At 44.7% G+C, this 20,000-nt stretch overlaps 1 long non-coding RNA gene across 1 annotated transcript in view; it reads left to right on the plus strand.

Annotated features, from left to right (window-relative positions):
* Positions 1 to 4,931: 4,931 nt before the first annotated feature.
* The window catches only part of LOC123516329, a 117,839-nt gene continuing 102,770 nt past the window's right edge, over positions 4,932 to 20,000 (plus strand). Inside the window, exon 1 of the long non-coding RNA XR_006678169.1 lies at positions 4,932 to 5,008. This is a non-coding gene — a long non-coding RNA (uncharacterized LOC123516329). The remainder of the gene's footprint in view (positions 5,009 to 20,000) is intronic.

The following is a 20,000-nucleotide window of genomic DNA, read 5'->3' on the forward strand; positions in this document are numbered from 1 at the left end:
GTGTGTGTGTGTGTGTGTGTGTGTGTGTGTAATTCACCTCGGTCGTCTGCTGGTTACCCAGCCAGTCTTCCCCATTACGGAGCGAGCTCAGAGCTCATCGACCGGTCTTCGGGTAGGACTGAGACCACATCAACACACAACACACAGCGGGAAAGCGAGGCCACAACCCCTCGAGTTACATCCCGTACCTATTTTACTGCTAGGTGAACAGGGGCCACACATTAAGAGGCTTGCCCATTTGCCTCGCCGCTTACCGGGACTCGAACCTGGTCCTCTCGATTGTGAGTCGAGCGTGCTAACCACTACACTACGCGGTGTGTGTGTGTGTGTGTGTGTGTGTGTGTGTGTGTGTGTGTGTGTGTGTGTGTGTGTGTGTGTGTGTGTGTGTGTGTGTGTGTTATTTATTTTTTTTTTTCAACTGGCATCTTTCAGTCATTTTTTTTTTTTTTTTAAGTTCAGCAGACAAATTACATAGCTGTCCTTTTATCATTACTTAGTTATTTTTTCATTCTACTTTCTTTGTTTTAAGTCTGTCTTCTCGTCTTCCTTTCCCTCCCTCCTGTCTTCCTTTCATATTTTTTTCTTTCTTCTCTTCCTCGCTCTTTTCTTCACAAATATGTACCGTTTTATTTTCTTCCTACTCTTCTCTCTCTCTCTCTCTCTCTCTCTCTCTCTCTCTCTCTCTCTCTCTCTCTCTCTCTCTCTCTCTCTCTCTCTCTCTCTCTCTCTCTCTCTCTCTCTCTCTCTCTCTCTCTCTCTCTCTCTCTCTCTCTCTCTCTCTCTTTTTCGTTCATCATACTTACATAGTCATATCAAGGAGAACCTGCTTTTTTCCTCCTTCTCTTCCTCCTATTCTGGCTACTTTAACAACAAACAACAATATCAACAACATCAACATCATCAACATCATCATCAACAACAACAACAACAACAACAACAGCTGCTATTACTACTACTACTACTACTACTACTACGACTACTATATACTGAATAGATCGTCGTCCTTAGATTTTATTGTCGTCGTCGTTTGCATATTTTTTTTTCCTCCTTCTCCTTCTCCTCCTTTGTGACGTTTACTGTGTTTTATATGACAGTCAAAGTAGGTAACATTACCCCGCGGTTCCTCCCTCCCTGATGAAGTCATAAAGGTAGATGTTAGTTAGCAAATGGAAAGGGGAAGAGGACAGAACAGAAAGGGAAGTCGTGTGTGTGTGTGTGTGTGTGTGTGTTCACTGTTTGATCTGCTGCAGTCTCTGACGAGACAGCCAGACGTTACCCTACGGAACGAGCTCAGAGCTCATTATTTCCGATCTTCGGATAGGCCTGAGACCAGGCACACACCACACACCGGGACAACAAGGTCACAACTCCTCAATTTACATCCCGTACCTACTCACTGCTAGGTGAACAGGGGCTACACGTGAAAGGAGACACACCCAAATATCTCCACCCGGCCGGAGAATCGAACCCCGGCCCTCTGGCTTGTGAAGCCAGCGCTCTAACCACTGAGCTACCTGGTGTGTGTGTGTGTGTGTGTGTGTGTATGTTGTGTGTGTGTTGAGTCAGTATAGTATAATGCACGTTGTATGTATGTCTCTATGTTTTGAATAGGTTACGTAACAAGGTAAATTTTATGTGGAGAAGTTTCTCAAGAGTCCGGTGTCGAAAGCTATCGTTTCTGTCTATTTTCTCTGTCTTGCTGTCGATATACAGAACAAAGTGAAAGGTCAGGAGGTGTGCATTAATCTTTCAATGCACACACGCGTCACTGAGATAGTAAAGTGCACGACTGCGAGAAAGAAAGAAAGAAATGGAAAAAAAGTAGAAAACACTGCAGGACAGACTAACACTTAACATTCACCTCGTCATTTTCTCCCACGAGCGACGTCCGAGAATAACACATTGGGGGAATATTCTGCAGTCTATCCTCGTTTTCTTTTCTTTGCTGTCCTCTTGAAGGGAATTATCACGTCAGTCTTGACACCCGCCACGCCAAGCCCCCGCGACTCGACACAGACCTTTTCCTTCTCGACCGACTTACATCACTCGCTTAGAAAAGACTGAATATCGTAGAAGGTCGTCAAAGTCAATACTGTAATTTATCTCAAGGGAAATGAATACTTGACGATGATTCACGGAAGAGGAGTTGAAAAATTACGGCTGGTGTGTGTTGCACTATTTTAAGTATCTATCGTGGAGAGGTAGGAAGGAAGAAGAGGAGGAGGAAGAGGAGAAGGAATGTGATTTACTTTGTAGTACATGCATGGTGTGTGTGTGTGTGTGTGTGTGTGTCGTTCGTTCGTTCATTATTACTGCCAAACATGCATAAAACACCCCACAGCAATTTTAAAACACACACACACACACACACACAGAGAGAGAGAGAGAGAGAGAGAGAGAGAGAGAGAGAGAGAGAGAGAGCAGGCCCATTCCCCTGTAGCATCAGTGTAATTGTGTGTTATGTGCCCTCTCCACCCTCGCCGGATTACCTAAACTGGGAAGGACGGGCCCTCAGCTCCGCGCGCCTCACCGGTACAGAGGGAGAGGCAGAAAATAACAATAAAAAAACACCTAATGCCTCTACGTAACCCGGGGAAGCAAACTGGGAGCCGCAGACCTTCCGTTTTCTTTTTCTTCCTTATTTTGGTTGGCGTGGCGATAACACTCCGTTGCAGCCGTGCCCTGTTAATGGCACTCCAGGACCTCTCCTCCTCCGCTCCGCTCCTTCTGTAGGCACTGGGAATGGAAAAGGGAGGGAAGAAGGGAAAAAACTAGACTGGCTGGTATAATTCTTGGGTGTTGTTATAAGTTCATGTTTTATCTCACATATTATAAATTTGAAGAGTTGGAGTGAAGTTAGTTAGTGTTGTGTAGGGTTTGGTTAATTTTCTTTTTCCTCTCTCTCTCTCTCTCTCTCTCTCTCTCTCTCTCTCTCTCTCTCTCTCTCTCTCTCTCTCTCTCTCTCTCTCTCTCTCTCTCTCTCTCTCTCTCTCTCTCTTCAGCACTGTTCCCTTTCCACCAGGAAGTCTTTTTGTTTCTATTTTTTTATCCCCTCAGCAGCCTCTCACTGGCAGACAGGAACTTAAATCTTGGCAAGAGTTTTTATTTTTGTCAAAATTCCTGTTCCTTTGTCCGTTCAAGGGATTGGATGAGTTTAAAGGATTTGTTATCCTTTTGCTACTTTTTCCTTCTTATTTCTATGGTGTGTATTGAATTTTCTTGTCTTTTTTTCTCATTTTGTTTGAATGGTATTGATTTTTAGCTGTAGTTATCAGTTTTTATTATTCATTCCATATTCCACAGCGTGTATTTCTGATGTTCTTTTTTATAGTTTATCTTCATTATTTTTTTTCTTGTAAACCTTTAAAACCCAAATTAATACGTGTGCAAGGTAAAGAGACACCCGTACGTTATATGTGTGCCATTTGACAGGGGTGGTGAGGCGCACATAGCGACACCAATTACTAATGTGGCGGCAACTGTTGCAATAAACACCTCGCTTCATTTACTTATCATACAAATTAAAATGTATAATTAAGTAATGATCGGTGTATACATGTCGTAGTGTGTGTGTGTGTGTGTGTGTGTGTGTGTGTGTGTGTGTGTGTGTGTGTGTGTGTGTGTGTGTTTGTTGTGTGAGCGAGCGAGTGAGTGCGTGTACTGTACATTGGCTTTTAATCCATAATGTCAGATCAATCAAAAGCAACTAAACAAACCACCTCATTAAGAGTCAACAAAGGTGTTCCCTCCCATTCCTTTCTCTCCTACCCTCCCGACCTTCCCTCCCACCTTTTCTACCTCCCTCTCTCCCACCGTCCCTCCTTCCCTCCCTCCCTCTCTTAATACCCGCGTCATTACCGTGGTTTGTTTATCTTATTAGGCAGGAGTGGTGACGCTTTAGTGCTCTACATTCACCACTAATTACCCTTCATTAGGCAGGCGGCACCTCATTAATGGCCGTAATCCTATCATTATTTAAGGTCGTGCTGCCTGCTGATGTTGCGCCGGCCAGATGAAGAAGGCAAGGAGAGGACGGGCTGACGGTTTGCGGTAGGGTTTTGTGATATTTTTTTTTCTTTTTTTGTGTTGATTCATTGTTTCGTTTATTCGTCTCAGTTACCGTTTCCGTTTCTGTTCTTATGTGTTTGTCTCTATTTCCCGTAGTCTTTGTCTTTGTTCCTCTCTCTCTCTCTCTCTCTCTCTCTCTCTCTCTCTCTCTCTCTCTCTCTCTCTCTCTCTCTCTCTCTCTCTCTCTCTCTCTCTCTCTCTCTCTCTCTCTCTCTCTCTCTCTCTCTCTCTCTCTCTCTCTCTCTCTCTCTCTCTCTCTCTCTCTCTCTCTCTCTCTCTCTCTCTCTCTCTCTCTCTCTCTTCTTCTTCTTCTTCTTCTTCTTCTTCTTCTTCTTCTTCTTCTTCTTCTTCTTCTTCTTCTTCTTCTTCTTCTTCTTCTTCTTCTTCTTCTTCTTCTTCTTCTTCCTTTAGCTTCTCCATCCCCAAAGTCTCAGTGTCCTCCGCAGCCTGTCTACACCAAGAACTCACACATACTCCCTTCTGCCGAGCAGCTTTCCTATCTAACTTTGTGTCTATCTTTATTTCGCCTCTTCATCCTAGTCACTGCATGCTTGTGTCTGTTTTGCTGGCCATGTCATCTGTTATGGATGTAAAATATTTAAGTTTGTTTTACTTTTCATCTCGAGCCTCGCTTGATAATTTTCAGTCCTGAGAGAGAGAGAGAGAGAGAGAGAGAGAGAGAGAGAGAGAGAGAGAGAGAGAGAGAGAGAGAGAGAGAGATATATTCAATTGCTACTCTGCCCTCATATGAGCACAAATAAAAGTAAATATTTGTACAAATATTTGACAAATGATGATTTAAATCTTTTGTCATCATTGCAAGAAAATAAACAGTTTCTCATACTATTATTTTCTCCATTTCAGCACCATCCAGCTCATTTGATGTGCGTTGTCAACAAAGCGCGGTCTGGTCTGCTCTTGTCAACCTCACCATGAAAAGGTTAGCATACATTTACTTCAATTTTTGTAACAAAGACGATGATTCTGTTGACGAGACCTGAGATAGTGAGGCGATGAATCTTAAATAGTCATTGCAGTCATGGTTAGTAATTGATTATTCCGCTGTATTCATTTCCTGGGTGTTTGTTTTCTTGATGCACCTTCTACCCTGCCAACAATTAATATGCTTACAAAATCCAACAAATGGTAGAATGTCATTAGTTTCATCCATGTCCGTCCTTTCGTGTAAGGATGGTGGTCATGTTCATCGCACGGATGTGGAATTGAGGAGAAATTAATCTTTCCATTTGTTTTACATAATTTCGATCTGAGTTATATTGTGAAGACAAGATAGTAACTGAGCAGCATTAGACATCACATGCAGTGATCTGGGCGCTTATCCTCTCGTTGACATTTCAAACATGTATGGTCAAGAATTCCTCAGTGATGCACGAAAGGAACTCTATCAATTGGGTTGCCTTAGCTTTCCTGTATCCTACATGCCAAAAAATACATTTTCTTCTCTTTGGGCATTGTTGCAATAAACAAAACTACAAATATAAAATTTATACTCCTGTCACAAAGGTAACACAACACAACTTTCCTCTCTGGCAGAGTCTGGCTCTCCCCATCTCTTTCCTTATATGGCATACCAACAGTGATACTAAATTGTAAACATTATTTTTCCTTGAAACCGCTTAGGAATAGTTTTCTGATATTTGAACATTGATCATTATCTGCACTGGCTTTCATTTTACTGTGGAGTCTAAGCATACTATGTGGTGGATCTATGACTGCAGCCTGATGTTGAACTTTCTTCTGGAAAGCTGTCTTTGCTGTAATTAGACCAAGTACGCTTTCATTCTTAAGTGATGCTCGATGGTCATTCTTAATCAGTTTCAGCTGACTAAACAATCTTTCTACAGCTGCATTTGAGTAAGGGAGTGAGAACAATAGTGAAACCATCCTGCTGAGCTGTGGATTTTGTATCTTTCCGAACTCACCCAAGATAACCACTTATCAACAAACATGCAAGAAGAGTTGCATGACGTAAAGCTCCCGGAGAACTGTTCATCATCAACCACCTTAACTCTACAAGGTCCGCTGATTCCTATAGCTGAACACTCGGGCCTTAGATGAAGTGCGTCTGTCCAACACAGTTATAATAAAAATTTATCGGGACATGAAACTCCCGTTGAATTTGCCTGTAAAGTAACTCAACCCGAGCAATTCAGTCTGGTCTTGCTGAACCCTTGGCAGGAGGTCTTTCTTCCGTCCCTCTGCTGGAAGATTTCCTCCCCGGTGCCCTTCAGGATTCACCATTTTTCCTTAAAGACGCGACGAAGACAAACAGGAATGACATTATACCCCAGCAGGAGGTCAGAGATGGAGGGAAGGAGGAAGGGAGAGAGGAATGAAAAGTAGAAGAGGAAACCGGGTATTAACAGTGGGAGAAGAGACTAGACGGAAAGGGAAATGGGGGAGGTAAAAATGAAAAACAGGAACCGGGATAATATGAGGACAATATGAAAAAGAAAAGAATATTATTGAAGATAAGAAAAAAAGGAGGACGAGAAGATTTAAACATATGACTGAGACAGCGAGGGAAGAATGGAGGGAATGAGAGGAAATGGAGGATATATAACGTGAGAAGGAACCGAAAGGAAAAGGAGGTGGAGAAAGTGGAGGAAGGATGGCGAGGGTGGGAAATGACTGGCAAAGAGATAAGGACGGAGAACGAGGGACGAGAAGGAACAGAATAAAAATGGGAGAAAAGGAGAAAGGCAGGTTGGAAGAAAAGTGTCCGATAAGAGGAAAGTGGAGAAGACGCGTAAAATAGTCCAGGAGTTAGTGAGAGAAAAGAGAGAGAGAGAGAGAGAGAGAGAGAGAGAGAGAGAGAGAGAGAGTGTGACTATATCCTTCTCCTCCTCCTCCTCCTCTGGGCCGCTGTAATCCCAGTAAAGTGTATCAAGTGCAAAATATGCTTAACGTGAGAAGGAGGAAATAAAATTCGAGGGAGAAAAGAAGCGTGGTCGGCGGGGAGGGAAGAGGAGAATATCCGATTCCGATAAGTAGAGGAGATCCCGAGGAGAGGAGAAAGAGAGTACGGTAGATAACGTATGAGAGGAGGAGAGAAAGAGGAGACGGTAATGAGTGAGTTGGAAATATATTATTAAGGCCACCAAGAGAGAAAGAGAGAGAGAGAGAGAGAGAGAGAGAGAGAGAGAGAGAGAGAGAGAGAGAGTGGAGGTGGAAGTACGGAAGAAGAAAAGAGAAGAACGAAGAATGGAGAGGAGGAGGGATTAAGAGAAGAGCAGTTTATGGTGGAAAAAAAATGTGAGAAATTACTTGAAGAAAATTGAAGGAAAGAAACGAAAATTAGAAATAAAATATTAAACGTACAAAAAGCTTGGCCGATATATCGTTTTAAAATTCAATTCTAAAGAAAAATCGAATGAGAAGCTTTCTATACCCAATGGTTTTTGTTTACATATTCATGAGATAGCTAAAAGTGTAAAACTGAATAAAAAGTTTGTCGGTAAAGATACGAAGAAAAAATATGAGTACAATGGAGATATGAAAGTATAATCACATACCATAGAAAAAAAAAGTATAAATGTAGACCTATAAAACACAACAGAAAAATAGTCAATGCACACACACACACACACACACACACACACACACACACACACACACACACACACACACACACACACACACACACACACACACACACACACACACACACACACACACACACACACACACACACACACAACGTATAAGCAGAAAGAATCAACTGTGACCCTCTAAATCTAAGGCTATTCCTGTGCCTCCCTATACAAATGACCTCTATAGGGCTCTCTGTTCCCTCTTCAACGCCTCTTGTCTCCCTTATTTACACGTTACCAAATGAAAAACAGTGGAGTCGACCAGGGCCACGACCCGCTGAAGGCCATCATGGGGCGGCCTCCACCTCTTCACCGTATGCAAAGTGAAACCTGATACGGGAGGAAGAGTTTAGGAAAAGGTGTTAAAATGTAGCGTGGAACAGGAGGGGGAATGGGAGTATACGGAATGGCGGGGAATGAAGTGATATAGCAAAGAAGGAAGGATAACAAAGAAGGAAATGTAGGAGAATGATGAAATATGGAAGGAAAGAACCGTAAGGAAAAAAGAAATGTAGGAGTGAGCTCGAGTGAAGCAGAAACGAGGGAGGGAAGAAGAGGAAAAGTAAGAAAGGAAGGAAATGTATTAGGAGAAAGATGAAAGATGGAATGGAGCGACAGTAAAGAGTAAAGAAATGTAGGAGAGAGAGGGCAGGAAAAGAGAGGAAAGAAGAGGGGGAGCAGAAGGAGGAGGAGAGTAGGTAGTACGGGCCAACTGTGAAAAAAAAAAAAGTTAGGGTAAGGAAGGATGAGAGGTGGGAGGAACAGACCGTAAGAAGGAAGAAATGTTGGAAGAGTGTGGCTACAGGGAGAGGAGGGGAGAATGTAGGAGGGAGGCAAGGTAGAGAAGTAGAGATAATAGGATGAAGTGAAGGTAGGGAAAGAAGACGAATGGTAAGGGAAAAATGAGGGATGAAGAAAAAGACTGGAAAATGCCATCGCCTTAAGTCATCGACGCGTTGGCAAGTCAGTGAAGCGTCGGGGACAGAAAAGAAGGCAAATGTGAGAAGGGAAGGCAGGAGAAGGATAAAGCGGTAAGGAGGAAAGAAAATGTAATCCCGGAAAAGGAAAGGAAGAGGGAATAAGGAAGAAAAAGGGAGAGTATAAACAGTGAGGAGTCAAAGAAAAACTCACCACCTCTACACCTCAGAAGTATCCACTGACAGTACACTCTTAGCAATCTCCCACGGCACTTGTATTCCTTCACCCTCTTAAGCGACGCCTCAGGAAAAGGCAGTGTAGACGAGGAGAAAATGTGTGTGTGTGTGTGTGTGTGTGTGTGTGTGTGTGTGTGTGTGTGTGTGTGTGGTAAGAACGATAGTTTTACGGGTGTATTAAAGCCCCATAGAGGAGGAAGGTTCCCGCCACCTCTATTGCTAGCCGGGTCTGCGTCTGTCTGTTTTAAGCGCTCGCACCAACACAGAAAAACAGCGGAAGAAAAATGCGGCGAGAGGAAAGAGGGAGCAGTTTGGAGTAAATAAACGCAAAAGGAGAAGAAGGCTGGGGTAAAATACGTTGGGAAGAAAGTTACTTACGGAAAATATAATGTGAGGAAGAGAGCAGACCCGCAGGAGAACACGGGTTAGTGAGGCGCACGTTTCATTCGCACGCCCTGCCATCCCTGCCGCCTCTTCACACTCCCAGCCAGCTACACTCCCCGACAGCCACCTAATCCACCAGGTCCGCCCCTCCACCCACTGCTCTCCCACGCTGCTCACCCATCTTCCGTAACGATGCTCCCCCAACCCTACATTGCTGCCGGTGTGCCATCTGCCCTTAAACTTGCTATTTTTGTTACATGTGGCGGCGACCATGGCCGTCTCTTATCCGTGATGGGTGGCGCTTGCATTGCTGTTGCCGCTGCTCCTGGCTGCCTCGCCATCGCTCGCGAATATGACACTTGTTGGGACTAAAAACTCATGAATATTCACCTTACTATAATTCCAGTGGGCATATAACAATGGTTTGCGTGGTGAATAAAGTGTATGTGTGAAGTGTGAAGGTTGCTAAGCGGAAGGCCGCCGGCTCGCCGTACAGGACTATCTCCCTTGGTGCCATTCACAGTGATGAGATTCTGTGATTACCATAATGATACACCGCTAAGTTATAACAAACCTGAAATTGTCAACAAGGTATCATGTCTCAATGGACCTGCGTCACTGAATTTTCAAGTTTAAGTGCAAAGTCTAAAAGAAGGAACGAAATTTGACTCTGACGCAGGTGTCACAAGCCTGACTGACCCTCAGCATCACGGACCCACAAGGGATTTTTACTCGTGAGAGGCGTTGGGGCGAGACAACCTTTGTTTGACGTGTTTGACCGATGGATCCACAGCAGTTGTGTTAGACGCTAAGTTGGACTGACAGCACCACAAAGGAAGTAATGCACCACAACTGAGGCTGCACAATATACGACTTAAGACTCATGTGATTATTTGTTTGTGAAAAATTACGTCGTGTCTAGAAGTGAGTGTGTGTGTGTGTGTGTGTGTGTGTGTGTGTGTGTGTGTGTGTGTGTGTGTGTGTGTGTGTGTGTGTGTGTGTGTGTGTGTGTGTGTGTAGACAAGGCTGTGTGAAGTGTGCGTCTAGTATTCTGAAGTGTGTGTTTGACGTGATAAATTGGATGAGGATGAGTAATGTTATGGCATCGTATGTAAACGTACAGAGATGTGTATGTGTGTGTAACCAGAATTGTCCGCAATGTGTGTGTGTGTGTGTGTGTGTGTGTGTGTGTGTGTTTTGTGTTTGTTGTGCACCACTATGACATGCGTGGCTGACAACATGAATAGCATGAATAAGTATCGCTGTATCATGCCTAGTGAGAGAGTGGTGGACCCGCTGAGAGCAGTGCGGCGACCGAGGCGAGGCTGAGTGCTGAGTGTGTGGTGCGGTAACGCGAAGAAACTCGTTACGCCTGAAGGAGAGCACTGAAAAGAAGACACATGTGGGGCGGTGAGCGGGCAGGGTTTGCGCGGCGTCAGCAGCCATCACTCACCCTCCAGCACCTCTCTTCTAGCTGGTGGCCGCCTTTTAATGCACTCTCAGCACTGCGAGATTTATGGTGCGTGTTAAGTGGGTTTTAGCGTCGCCGGCGTGAGGGCAAAGCAACAGCGGTGGCGGTGGGGGTGGTGAAGGGAAGGGATGGATGGCCGCGACCTCACAAACTTGTCCATTTATTTTGATCATGCGACTGTGTGTGTGTGTGTGTGTGTGTGTGTGTGTGTGTGTGTGTGTGTGTGTGTGTGTGTGTGTGTGTGTGTGTGTGTGTGTGTGTGTGTGTGTTCTTTCCTACCGCAGCGACGTGCTAGGTGGTCCATGGCTGCTGCTTGTGGGTCCCGTTGAACACACACACACACACACACACACACACACACACACACACACACACACACACACACACACACACACACACGTTATGTAAGTGGCTGTGGGGGAAAAAAACATCTGCATAAACTTGCCTACTTAATGTTTGTAAGTGGGTGTGTATGTATATTTATGCGTGTGTTTGTTTCCGCGCGTGTGCTGCGAGTACCCACCTACACCTGCACGAAAAATGGTGGAGAAAATTAATCCCACTCCGAGTATAGAGTTTAGTGTCCTCTTACAACAGGTAATCCGACCCACTCCCTCTCTTTTCCTCTCCCTCTCACTCTCTCTCCCTCTCTTTTTTCCCTCACCCTCTCTTTCTCTCTCTCTCCTCTCCCTTTTCCTTTCCCTCTCTTTCTCCTTCTTCCTCTCCCTCTCCCTCTCCTTCTCCTTCTCCCTCGCCCTTTCCCTTTCCCTCTCCCTCTCTTTCTCCTTCCTCTCCCTCTCCTCTCCTACCTCTCCCTCTCCCTTTCTCTCCTATCCTCCATTTTTTTTCTAGCCAGCAGTAAGAGTAACATTTTCCTTGGGCAGTGTAGTGGTGCAATTAGAAATCTTTCTTTATTAACCGTAAAGCGTATGAGTTCTCAATGAGACTGTTGCTCTTGTTGCTCTTTGTCGGGCTTACTTGTCGCTGTTGTCGGTGTCGTTGCTGTTGTTGCTGTTGTTGTTGTTGTTGTTGTTGTTGTTGTTGTTGTTACTGAAGCCTCTCTCTCTCTCTCTCTCTCTCTCTCTCTCTCTCTCTCTCTCTCTCTCTCTCTCTCTCTCTCTCTCTCTCTCTCTCTCTCTCTCTCTCTCTCTCTCTCTCTCTCTCTCTCTCTCTCTCTCTCTCTCACCTTCCTCGAGTGTGTGTGTGTGTGTGTGTGTGTGTGTGTGTGTGTGTGTGTGTGTGTGTGTGTCTGTCTGTGTAGAGAGAGAGAGAGAGAGAGAGAGAGAGAGAGAGAGAGAGAGAGAGAGAGAGAGAGAGAGAGAGAGAGAGAGAGACTATTCCCCTGCAAACAGCAAGAGATGACTATGCTGACGGAAACTGTTCCTGCCAGCCTGTGCCGACCCAACTTTCTTTTGTTCCCAGCCAATTCGTAATTTCTTCCTACACTGTGAAGAATTTTCTGTCTGCTTCTTACCTTCCTTTTACCTGGATCTGCATGGAAGGCTGATGGCATCCTCTCTCTTCTCTAATTTCCACTTTTCGTGTGGTTTTCACTTGTAAGTTAGCTAAAATAATGTCTAGATCTTCGGACCCTCGTGGAGACCCAGACACGAATTAGCCCCTGCCTAACTCATTCTAATAAAAGAAACTTGCACAAATTGCCTCCCTTGGTTTACTTCCTTCTGTCGAGTTGGCTACTCTCGGGGGAGCACGAGGACAGGGCAGCGTCTCTAGACTCTTTGTTCTGTTCTGCAAATTCCATTGTCTTAAAGTCTCGGGAGTGGCAGGCATGGCTATTTTCTGTCCTTGTGCCTCTTGACTTAGGTTATCTTTAGTGGAGAAAATTCTACAAATGGTGATTAATACTTATAAGTCTTTTTAATTTTTTTCAACGTGTTTCCTTGTCTTTCCTTCAATTTTCTTCGCTTCAAAATACCAGTACCAGTCGCATAGGTTTTTGTTTTTTACTGTCATCTATGAGAGAGAGAGAGAGAGAGAGAGAGAGAGAGAGAGAGAGAGAGAGAGAGAGAGAGAGAGAGAGAGAGAGAGAGAGAGAGAGAGAGAGAGAGAGAGAGAAGGGAAGGGAAGGGAACAGTGAAAAGTGCCTGGAAAGGGAATTAGGGGAGGTAAGGGAGCAGGACGGCCGTTGGGGTAAGGAGGCAAGAAGCAAGAGGAAGGTTTGGAAAAGGGAGAGGAGGGTGTGGAGAAATACTTAGACACTCTGGAGGGGAGCAGAGGCTTGGCGAGGGAAGGAGGCCCGGATATTGTGCCTCCTAAGGTGATGGCTGGTCCTGAACCGTGTGTGTGTGTGTGTGTGTGTGTGTGTGTGTGTGTGTGTGTGTGTGTGTGTGTGTGTGTGTTTAACTAGTAGCACATATTTTATTTCATCATTTCGAAAGATTTCCTCTGACCTTGTATTTTTTTTTATTTTTATTTTGTTTTGTTTTTATTTTTGTTTTTCTTTGAGCCGCGTCTCTCTCTCTCTCTCTCTCTCTCTCTCTCTCTCTCTCTCTCTCTCTCTCTCTCTCTCTCTCTCTCTCTCTCTCTCTCTCTCTCTCTCTCTCTCTCTCTCTCTCTCTCTCTCTCTCTCTCTCTCTCTCTCTCTCTCTCTCTCTCTCTCTCTCTCTCTCTCTCTCTCTCTCTCTCTCTCTCTCTCTCTCTCTCTCTCTCTCTCTCTCTCTCTCTCTCTCTCTCTCTCTCTCTCTCTCTCTCTCTCTCTCTCTCTCTCTCTCTCTCTCTCTCTCTCTCTCTCTCTCTCTCTCTCTCTCTCTCTCTCTCTCTCTCTCTCTCTCTCTCTCTCTCTCTCTCTCTCTCTCTCTCTCTCTCTCTCTCTCTCTCTCTCTCTCTCTCTCTCTCTCTCTCTCTCTCTCTCTCTCTCTCTCTCTCTCTCTCTCTCTCTCTCGCTGGAGGGGATGGTTAGAGGTGGAGAAAGAGGGGAAATAGTGAGGCTGGAGTGTGTGCGAGGAGGAGGAGGAGGAGGAGGAGGAGGAAGGGATGGAAGAGAGGTTGAAACCTAGGGAGACAGAAAGAAGCATCCACTCTCCTAGATGTAGCTGAAGAAGGGATGGAAAGTGGACTGAGGAAAATGAAGAGAAGGGAAAGAAGATACAGGAGGGAAGAAAAGAGAGGGTGATGGTTGGACGCAAGTAGCAGTGGTCAATTTGCATGTCCGTTCAGCGATAACACTTAAATTGGCTTGCTTTACATAGGCTTTTAAGATTGTGACGTGTAACTGCGCCATCAACCCCTGAATTGGACTAAAGAGGGACTAAAGGAGGAGGACATGGAGCACTCTACCATTCACTGCCATTCCCGCTCCTGCTGACGAAAACAGAACTATCGATGGTAACTTTATCTTTCGGTATTCTCACGTGCAGGTCATGAGGAAGGCAGTCTTAGATCAACGCCTTCTGATTGGTCCTCTCAGTGGTGACAACGAGGATGTGACTGGAAGCACCGACACTCTCTCTCTTTCCGTCCCTCTCCCTCTGTCTACTTAGGAAATTCAGGATCCGTTTGACACGCAATTTGACGTCGAATTACCGCAGTGATGTGAGGTTTCGGCCCTGTTGCCAAGACACGGCGGCTGTGACAAAGGTGTGGAGATGAGAAGGCGAGGTGAAGAAGCAGAGTAAGAAGAAGAAATAAAAGAAGAATAGAAAGAGGGGGATTAATAAAGGAGTCTGAATACCTCAACGGGAACTTCTCCAAAAGGAAGGATGAATAGCTGGCGGTGGGAGAGGCTTGGCGGTTAAGTTTGCCGTCTCTGGAGGCGAAGTACTATCTTCCTCCTCCTCTTCCCCTTCCCCTTCCTCTTCCTCTTCCTGCGGCTCCTCGACACTGCGGATGCCACAAGTTGGGTTTAACGCCTATGGGAGGAGAATAAAGCTGTTAGTCTACCGTTACTGAGTCAGCGGAGGGGTGGAGGGACTAAAGAGGGTTTGCTGTGTCTCGCTGTGCCGGGCTGTACCTCTCTGTGTCGCTGTAGTTGTTGCTGTGCTAAAGAGCGTTTGATGTTTCTCTGTGTCGGGCTGTACCTCGCTGTGTCGCTGTGGCTATTGCTGTGCTAAAAGAGAGTTTGCTGTGTCTCCGTGTGCCGGGCTGTACCTCGCTGTGTCGCTGTGGCTGTTGCTGTGCTGAAGAGAGCTTGTTGTGTTTCGCTTTGCCGGGCTGTACCTCGCTGTGTCGCTGTGGCTGTTGCTGTGCTAAAGAGGGTTTGCTGTCTTCCTGTGCCGGACTGTACCTCGCTGTGTCGCTGTGGTTGTTGCTGTGCTGGTGATTGTGGTGGTGGTGGTGAGGGAATGTTGCCACACCCCTATTCCTGACGTGTTGGTAATTGCCTCGCCTCGTCTACCAAATGGGCCTCGAAATGGTTGTTAGCAGCTCATGCATTCATCGAAGCGCGTGGCATTGCAATTTATGACGGATTAATTTGTTTGCATTTTTTTTTTTTATGCACGTGTGAGTGACTGAGGTATATGAAGTAATTATTGGGTGTTCATAAGTTAAATATTCCTTTGAACATGTGTAGTTTATTTTATATGTTGGTTTAATTGGGATACAGCTGACGTGCTGGTGTGGTTCTTGATATCTCTCTCTCTCTCTCTCTCTCTCTCTCTCTCTCTCTCTCTCTCTCTCTCTCTCTCTGAAATATGCGTAATTGTTGTTGTTGTTGTTGTTGTTGTTGTTGTTGGTGGTGGTGGTGGTGGTGGTGGTGTTGGTGTTGGTGGTGGTGTTGGTGTTGGTGTTGATATTATCACCACCACCACCACCATCATCATCTTCATCATCATCTCTTTCTTCGTTTTCTTACTCCTCCTCTTCTAATAATCTTCATGTCCTAGTTCTCATTCTTTATGTTTTCTTGCAATTCCATCATTTCATTGTTATCAAAACCTTATTGCAACCTCACCCACTTCATATCACGTCCTGCCTCTTTCTTCCCATTTCTCATCTCTTCACCTTCTCTTTGCTCCATCACGCTGTTACTTGATCCCATTTCTCTTTTTCCTCCTCACTCATCTATTTCTCCCACCCGATTCATTTCATCTCATTTCGCTCCACCCCCGCCCCTCATCTCTTCCTCATTCAGCCTCATCCTGCTTCCCTCCAGCTTCCTCCTTTCCCCTCCTTTGACCCTCACCTCCCCATCCCCGTCATTCCCCCAAAGGCCAGCCGGTAACACATATCAAAGGAACTCTCCCTTGAATTTCGTCGCTTCCTGGCGTCTTCCACGAGCCAATTTTCTGCCTGTTAACACGATTTTGTTACCAGGCCGCCGCTAGAGAGAGAGGGAGGAAGTCTGGTATTTGTAGGGAGACACTATCGAATATGTGCTTTTTTTTCAGTGTCCTCTCTGTTCGGTTCCAAATATCTGAATGTGTGCGGGTCAGTGAACTGCCTTATAAGTCGTATTTTGAAGACAGTTGTTTCTAATTCTGGTCGTGTTTTGTTTAGACTCTTAGTGAATGGAAGGTCTTGTTAGACTTTTATCTGTTTACATGATCGTTGGAGCTCGGAATGGAAGATATTTCATTCCAGTTTTCATGTAATATGTGTCCTTTTACCGTGAGAGTTTGTGAGTGAGGCAGAGAAAGGAGCAGTGTTGAGTAAGGGATGAGGTGAATCTGATGGGCAGAGTTAATGGAGTGAGGAACAGTGAAGAGTTGTAGATGTGAATCAACACTTTTCATAGCAGAATCATTTTCCAAGAGGAATTGTGAATGAGACGGAGAAATGAGCTGGCTGAGTTGCCGCTGAGCTGAGTGTGGTGAATGATGGGACCTATTTGAGAACAGGGACAGAGAGAAGGATCAGGGTGATGGGGTGATGGGGCCAGAATAGGAAGGAAGCTGGAAAAGGAAAGGGTCAGAGGGTCGACCCCATCTGTGAGTGGTAACGTGAAGGAGTACACCTGAGTTCGTGGAAATGCTCTGAATCATTTCAGTGATTCTCTTCTTTTCTCCTCATTGTGTTGTCTTTACCTACTCGTTAATGCACCAACGTCCCACAAAAGCGGGTAATGCATCTACACAATGACTTAATGAGCTCACTGATCAGCGCTAAACGCATGTAACAGCATCGTCCTGAGTAGTGCATAAAAACATGACTACTCTGCTGATATAGACCTTTAAAAGAACCCCGCCTTCGGTACATACACAGCCGAGTCCCCATGCATAATTGGTAGCTGCTAGGGAAAAGAGAGAGAGAGAGAGAGAGAGAGAGAGAGAGAGAGAGAGAGAGAGAGAGACGTAGGACGGTAAAAGAGGAGGAAGGAAGAAGAAATGGAACAAAACTGCAGCGATGTAAAAATACTATTATAATGGAAATACAAAGAATATGTCGATTGGGAGCTATTTCCACCGCCTGCTCCCGAAGGTTGAGTAATAATAGAAAGATTCGCGCTACAGATCCTACGATTACTTTTATATTCAGGGAGATTAATAATTACCTGTGTTTGAAGTTGCCGTGCAGGTGAGGTCCTCTTTATCTTTTTTTCAGAGAATAGAGCAAGTACATACAGCAGTTAATGGTGTTCTCTTTTATTGGAGAGAGAGAGAGAGAGAGAGAGAGAGAGAGAGAGAGAGAGAGAGAGAGAGTAACCTTTAAAATCAACCCACTGACTTTATTAATGAGACAAAAAGACAGACAAATTTATGGAAAGAGACAGACACACAATATATGAATTTAAGCCACTGACTTCACCTGAAAATTTGCCTCTAGGATTTTTTTTCCTTGCTTTATTTTGAGCAACTCTGTAAGTCTCACAACAAGGAATGTGTCAAATGCATTGGGAATTAGAGTGTTGCGCTGGAAAACTAGAAAAATGTGCCGCCTGTTTTTTTTCTTTTTCTTTTTTTCAGAGACTCGTATTTTGATTCAGTTTTCTGCACTAAACAACAAAACCCCTGAGGTCTGTGTGGCGAAATGGTTCTTCGTTGTAGTGGTGGTGGCGTTGGCGGTGTTGGCAATGTTGACAAACCCGCAAAGCTAATTCACTAAAGGAAACATCAGAAGCGAACAAGGGAAGAAGTCCATTAATTCAGACGCGACGAGTGACAACGTAATGCAACAGCCACCGAAATGGAATTAAAAAGACACACCGCGGATGATAGCAGCGGAGGCAGTGGTAGTGGTGATGGTGGTGGTATTGAGTTGGCCGTCTCTGCCTCAGTCACCCCTCACCTCCTCACGCTCGCCATAAAGGGCCAACTCCAACGTCTGGAAACCCGAAGGAAAGGGAAAAGTTAGTGGAAAACTCTTGTTCAACCGGAGTTTCGATGAGGGAGTTATAACGACGTTAGAAGAAACTCAACCATACTTAATGTAGTTTTGTTCGCTACTGAAAAATGTGCTCCTCTTCTTCCTCCTCTTCCTTCTCCTCCCACCCTCCTCCCCAAAATCTGCCTTCCTTTTTCACACACACACACACACACACACACACACACACACACACACACACACACACACACACACACACACACACACACACACACACACCACTAACTCGCCCCCTCCCTGTACCACTACTACCACCACCTCGCCTCGCTTTGATGTTGGGTAATGTTATTCTGTGCCAGCCTCGGCCACATCCCCTCTGGAATATTGTCTGACGCTGTGGGAGAGACACAGACACACACACACATACACACACAGAAGAGAGACAGAGAGATGTAGAAGAAGGAAGAGGAGGGGGAGGAGGTAAAAGAGGGAGAGAGGGAGAAGGAGGAAAAATGAGAGTGCATCTACTTGAGTACTGCGAGTATTTTTAGACATAGTGGAAGGAGAACAAACATAGACAGGCGGCGTTTTTTTCCCCAAGCACTCCAGGAAACTGTTGGCTTATGGAAATGACCTGAAGAATGCAAACACGATTAAAAAACAAGAGCAGTAGACGAGAGAGAGGTAGAGCGAAATTGAAAGGAAACAGGAACTTGATAGTAAGTGGAGACGAATACACACACACACACACACACACACACACACACACACACACACACACACACACACACACACACACACACACACACACACTGTGACATTTTTGGATTACAGCATGTTGCTAAATCTGAAGGGAAAGGATGGACGTCTCCATTGTATCGTGAATGAAAAGAACCATAAATGAAAAAAAATACATGATACACAACTGATTCAAATAAGATAATAACGAAAAATAGACAGAAAAAATGTTGATCATAAAAGACGCTCTTGTGTGGATTTTCATAAAGCCACGAGCTACACAGACCTTCACTTCCATTTGGTGTGGTCTCTCCGTAACACTAATTACTATTGAAAGCCTCCACGCTGCCACACTCAGACGGTGCCTGCGGCTGATAGGCAGAACTGGAGGTGGTCTTTTGTTTATTTTTCTTTTCACTTTATATTTTTGTTTCATATCATGTTTTATCATATTCAGCACATTGTTGATTGAAGAATCATTTCTTGATATCTGAGGCCTATTATATTAATGTTTGCGATTAACTTTCCAGTGTAAATCAGAAAATTATTCTTGCTATTGGTAAATCGTAAAGTATTTTTGAAATACAGAATAATTTTCTTCGGTAGCTGCTTTATTTGTGGTGAGCACACACACTGCGATGCAATCCTCTTACCGTGCGGTTATGTGAGGACGAAATATGAGGTTGAAAGTCAAGATCTGTTCCGCCTCAGCTCACTGTGTGTGCGTCTTATGGAAAGTGCATCAAATCCTTGAATTATTGTTTGATATGTCTATACTCCGCGGTTTGACTGCTGCGTAGCAATATTTATGATGAAAATATAGCGAAAACCTTTTTTTTTTTTTTTTATAAAGTAGCACTGTATGTGTGGCTGTCGTAACCTTCCCTTACTGTAAGCAGTGGTAAGTGGCCATGCCCGTGGTAACTACTACATCCGTATTCCATTCCCTCGACTGTGTTTCTCTTGTCCGTCGCAGCAAACACAGGCAGGGTGAATCGCTAACAAGCTGCTGATTTTAGACCACTCGACCAGCGTTACAGACACCCTTGAGATAGATTAGAACGCGGTGCTCCACGTCCATCACCGCCACCTGCTGTTACTGTTATCATACTAATTCACCTCAAGTGCTTGTAGAAAGTATAATTCTATATTTATGATTTCTTATTGCACTATTCCCTGCTCACTTTAGTTTGGAATTTCTTAGATTGTGAGATTGTCCGATTTATTCCCTGCTTACTTTAGTCTGGAATTTCTTAGAAGATTGTGAGATTGTCCGATTTACTCTCCCACACAATATGCCGTTTCTAAATTTAATCTCATAAGTTGTCTGCTTGATCTGAGTTGCATGCG

This window comes from Portunus trituberculatus, chromosome 40, assembly GCF_017591435.1.
Source record: "Portunus trituberculatus isolate SZX2019 chromosome 40, ASM1759143v1, whole genome shotgun sequence".
NCBI classification, from domain to species: Eukaryota; Metazoa; Arthropoda; class Malacostraca; order Decapoda; family Portunidae; genus Portunus; species Portunus trituberculatus.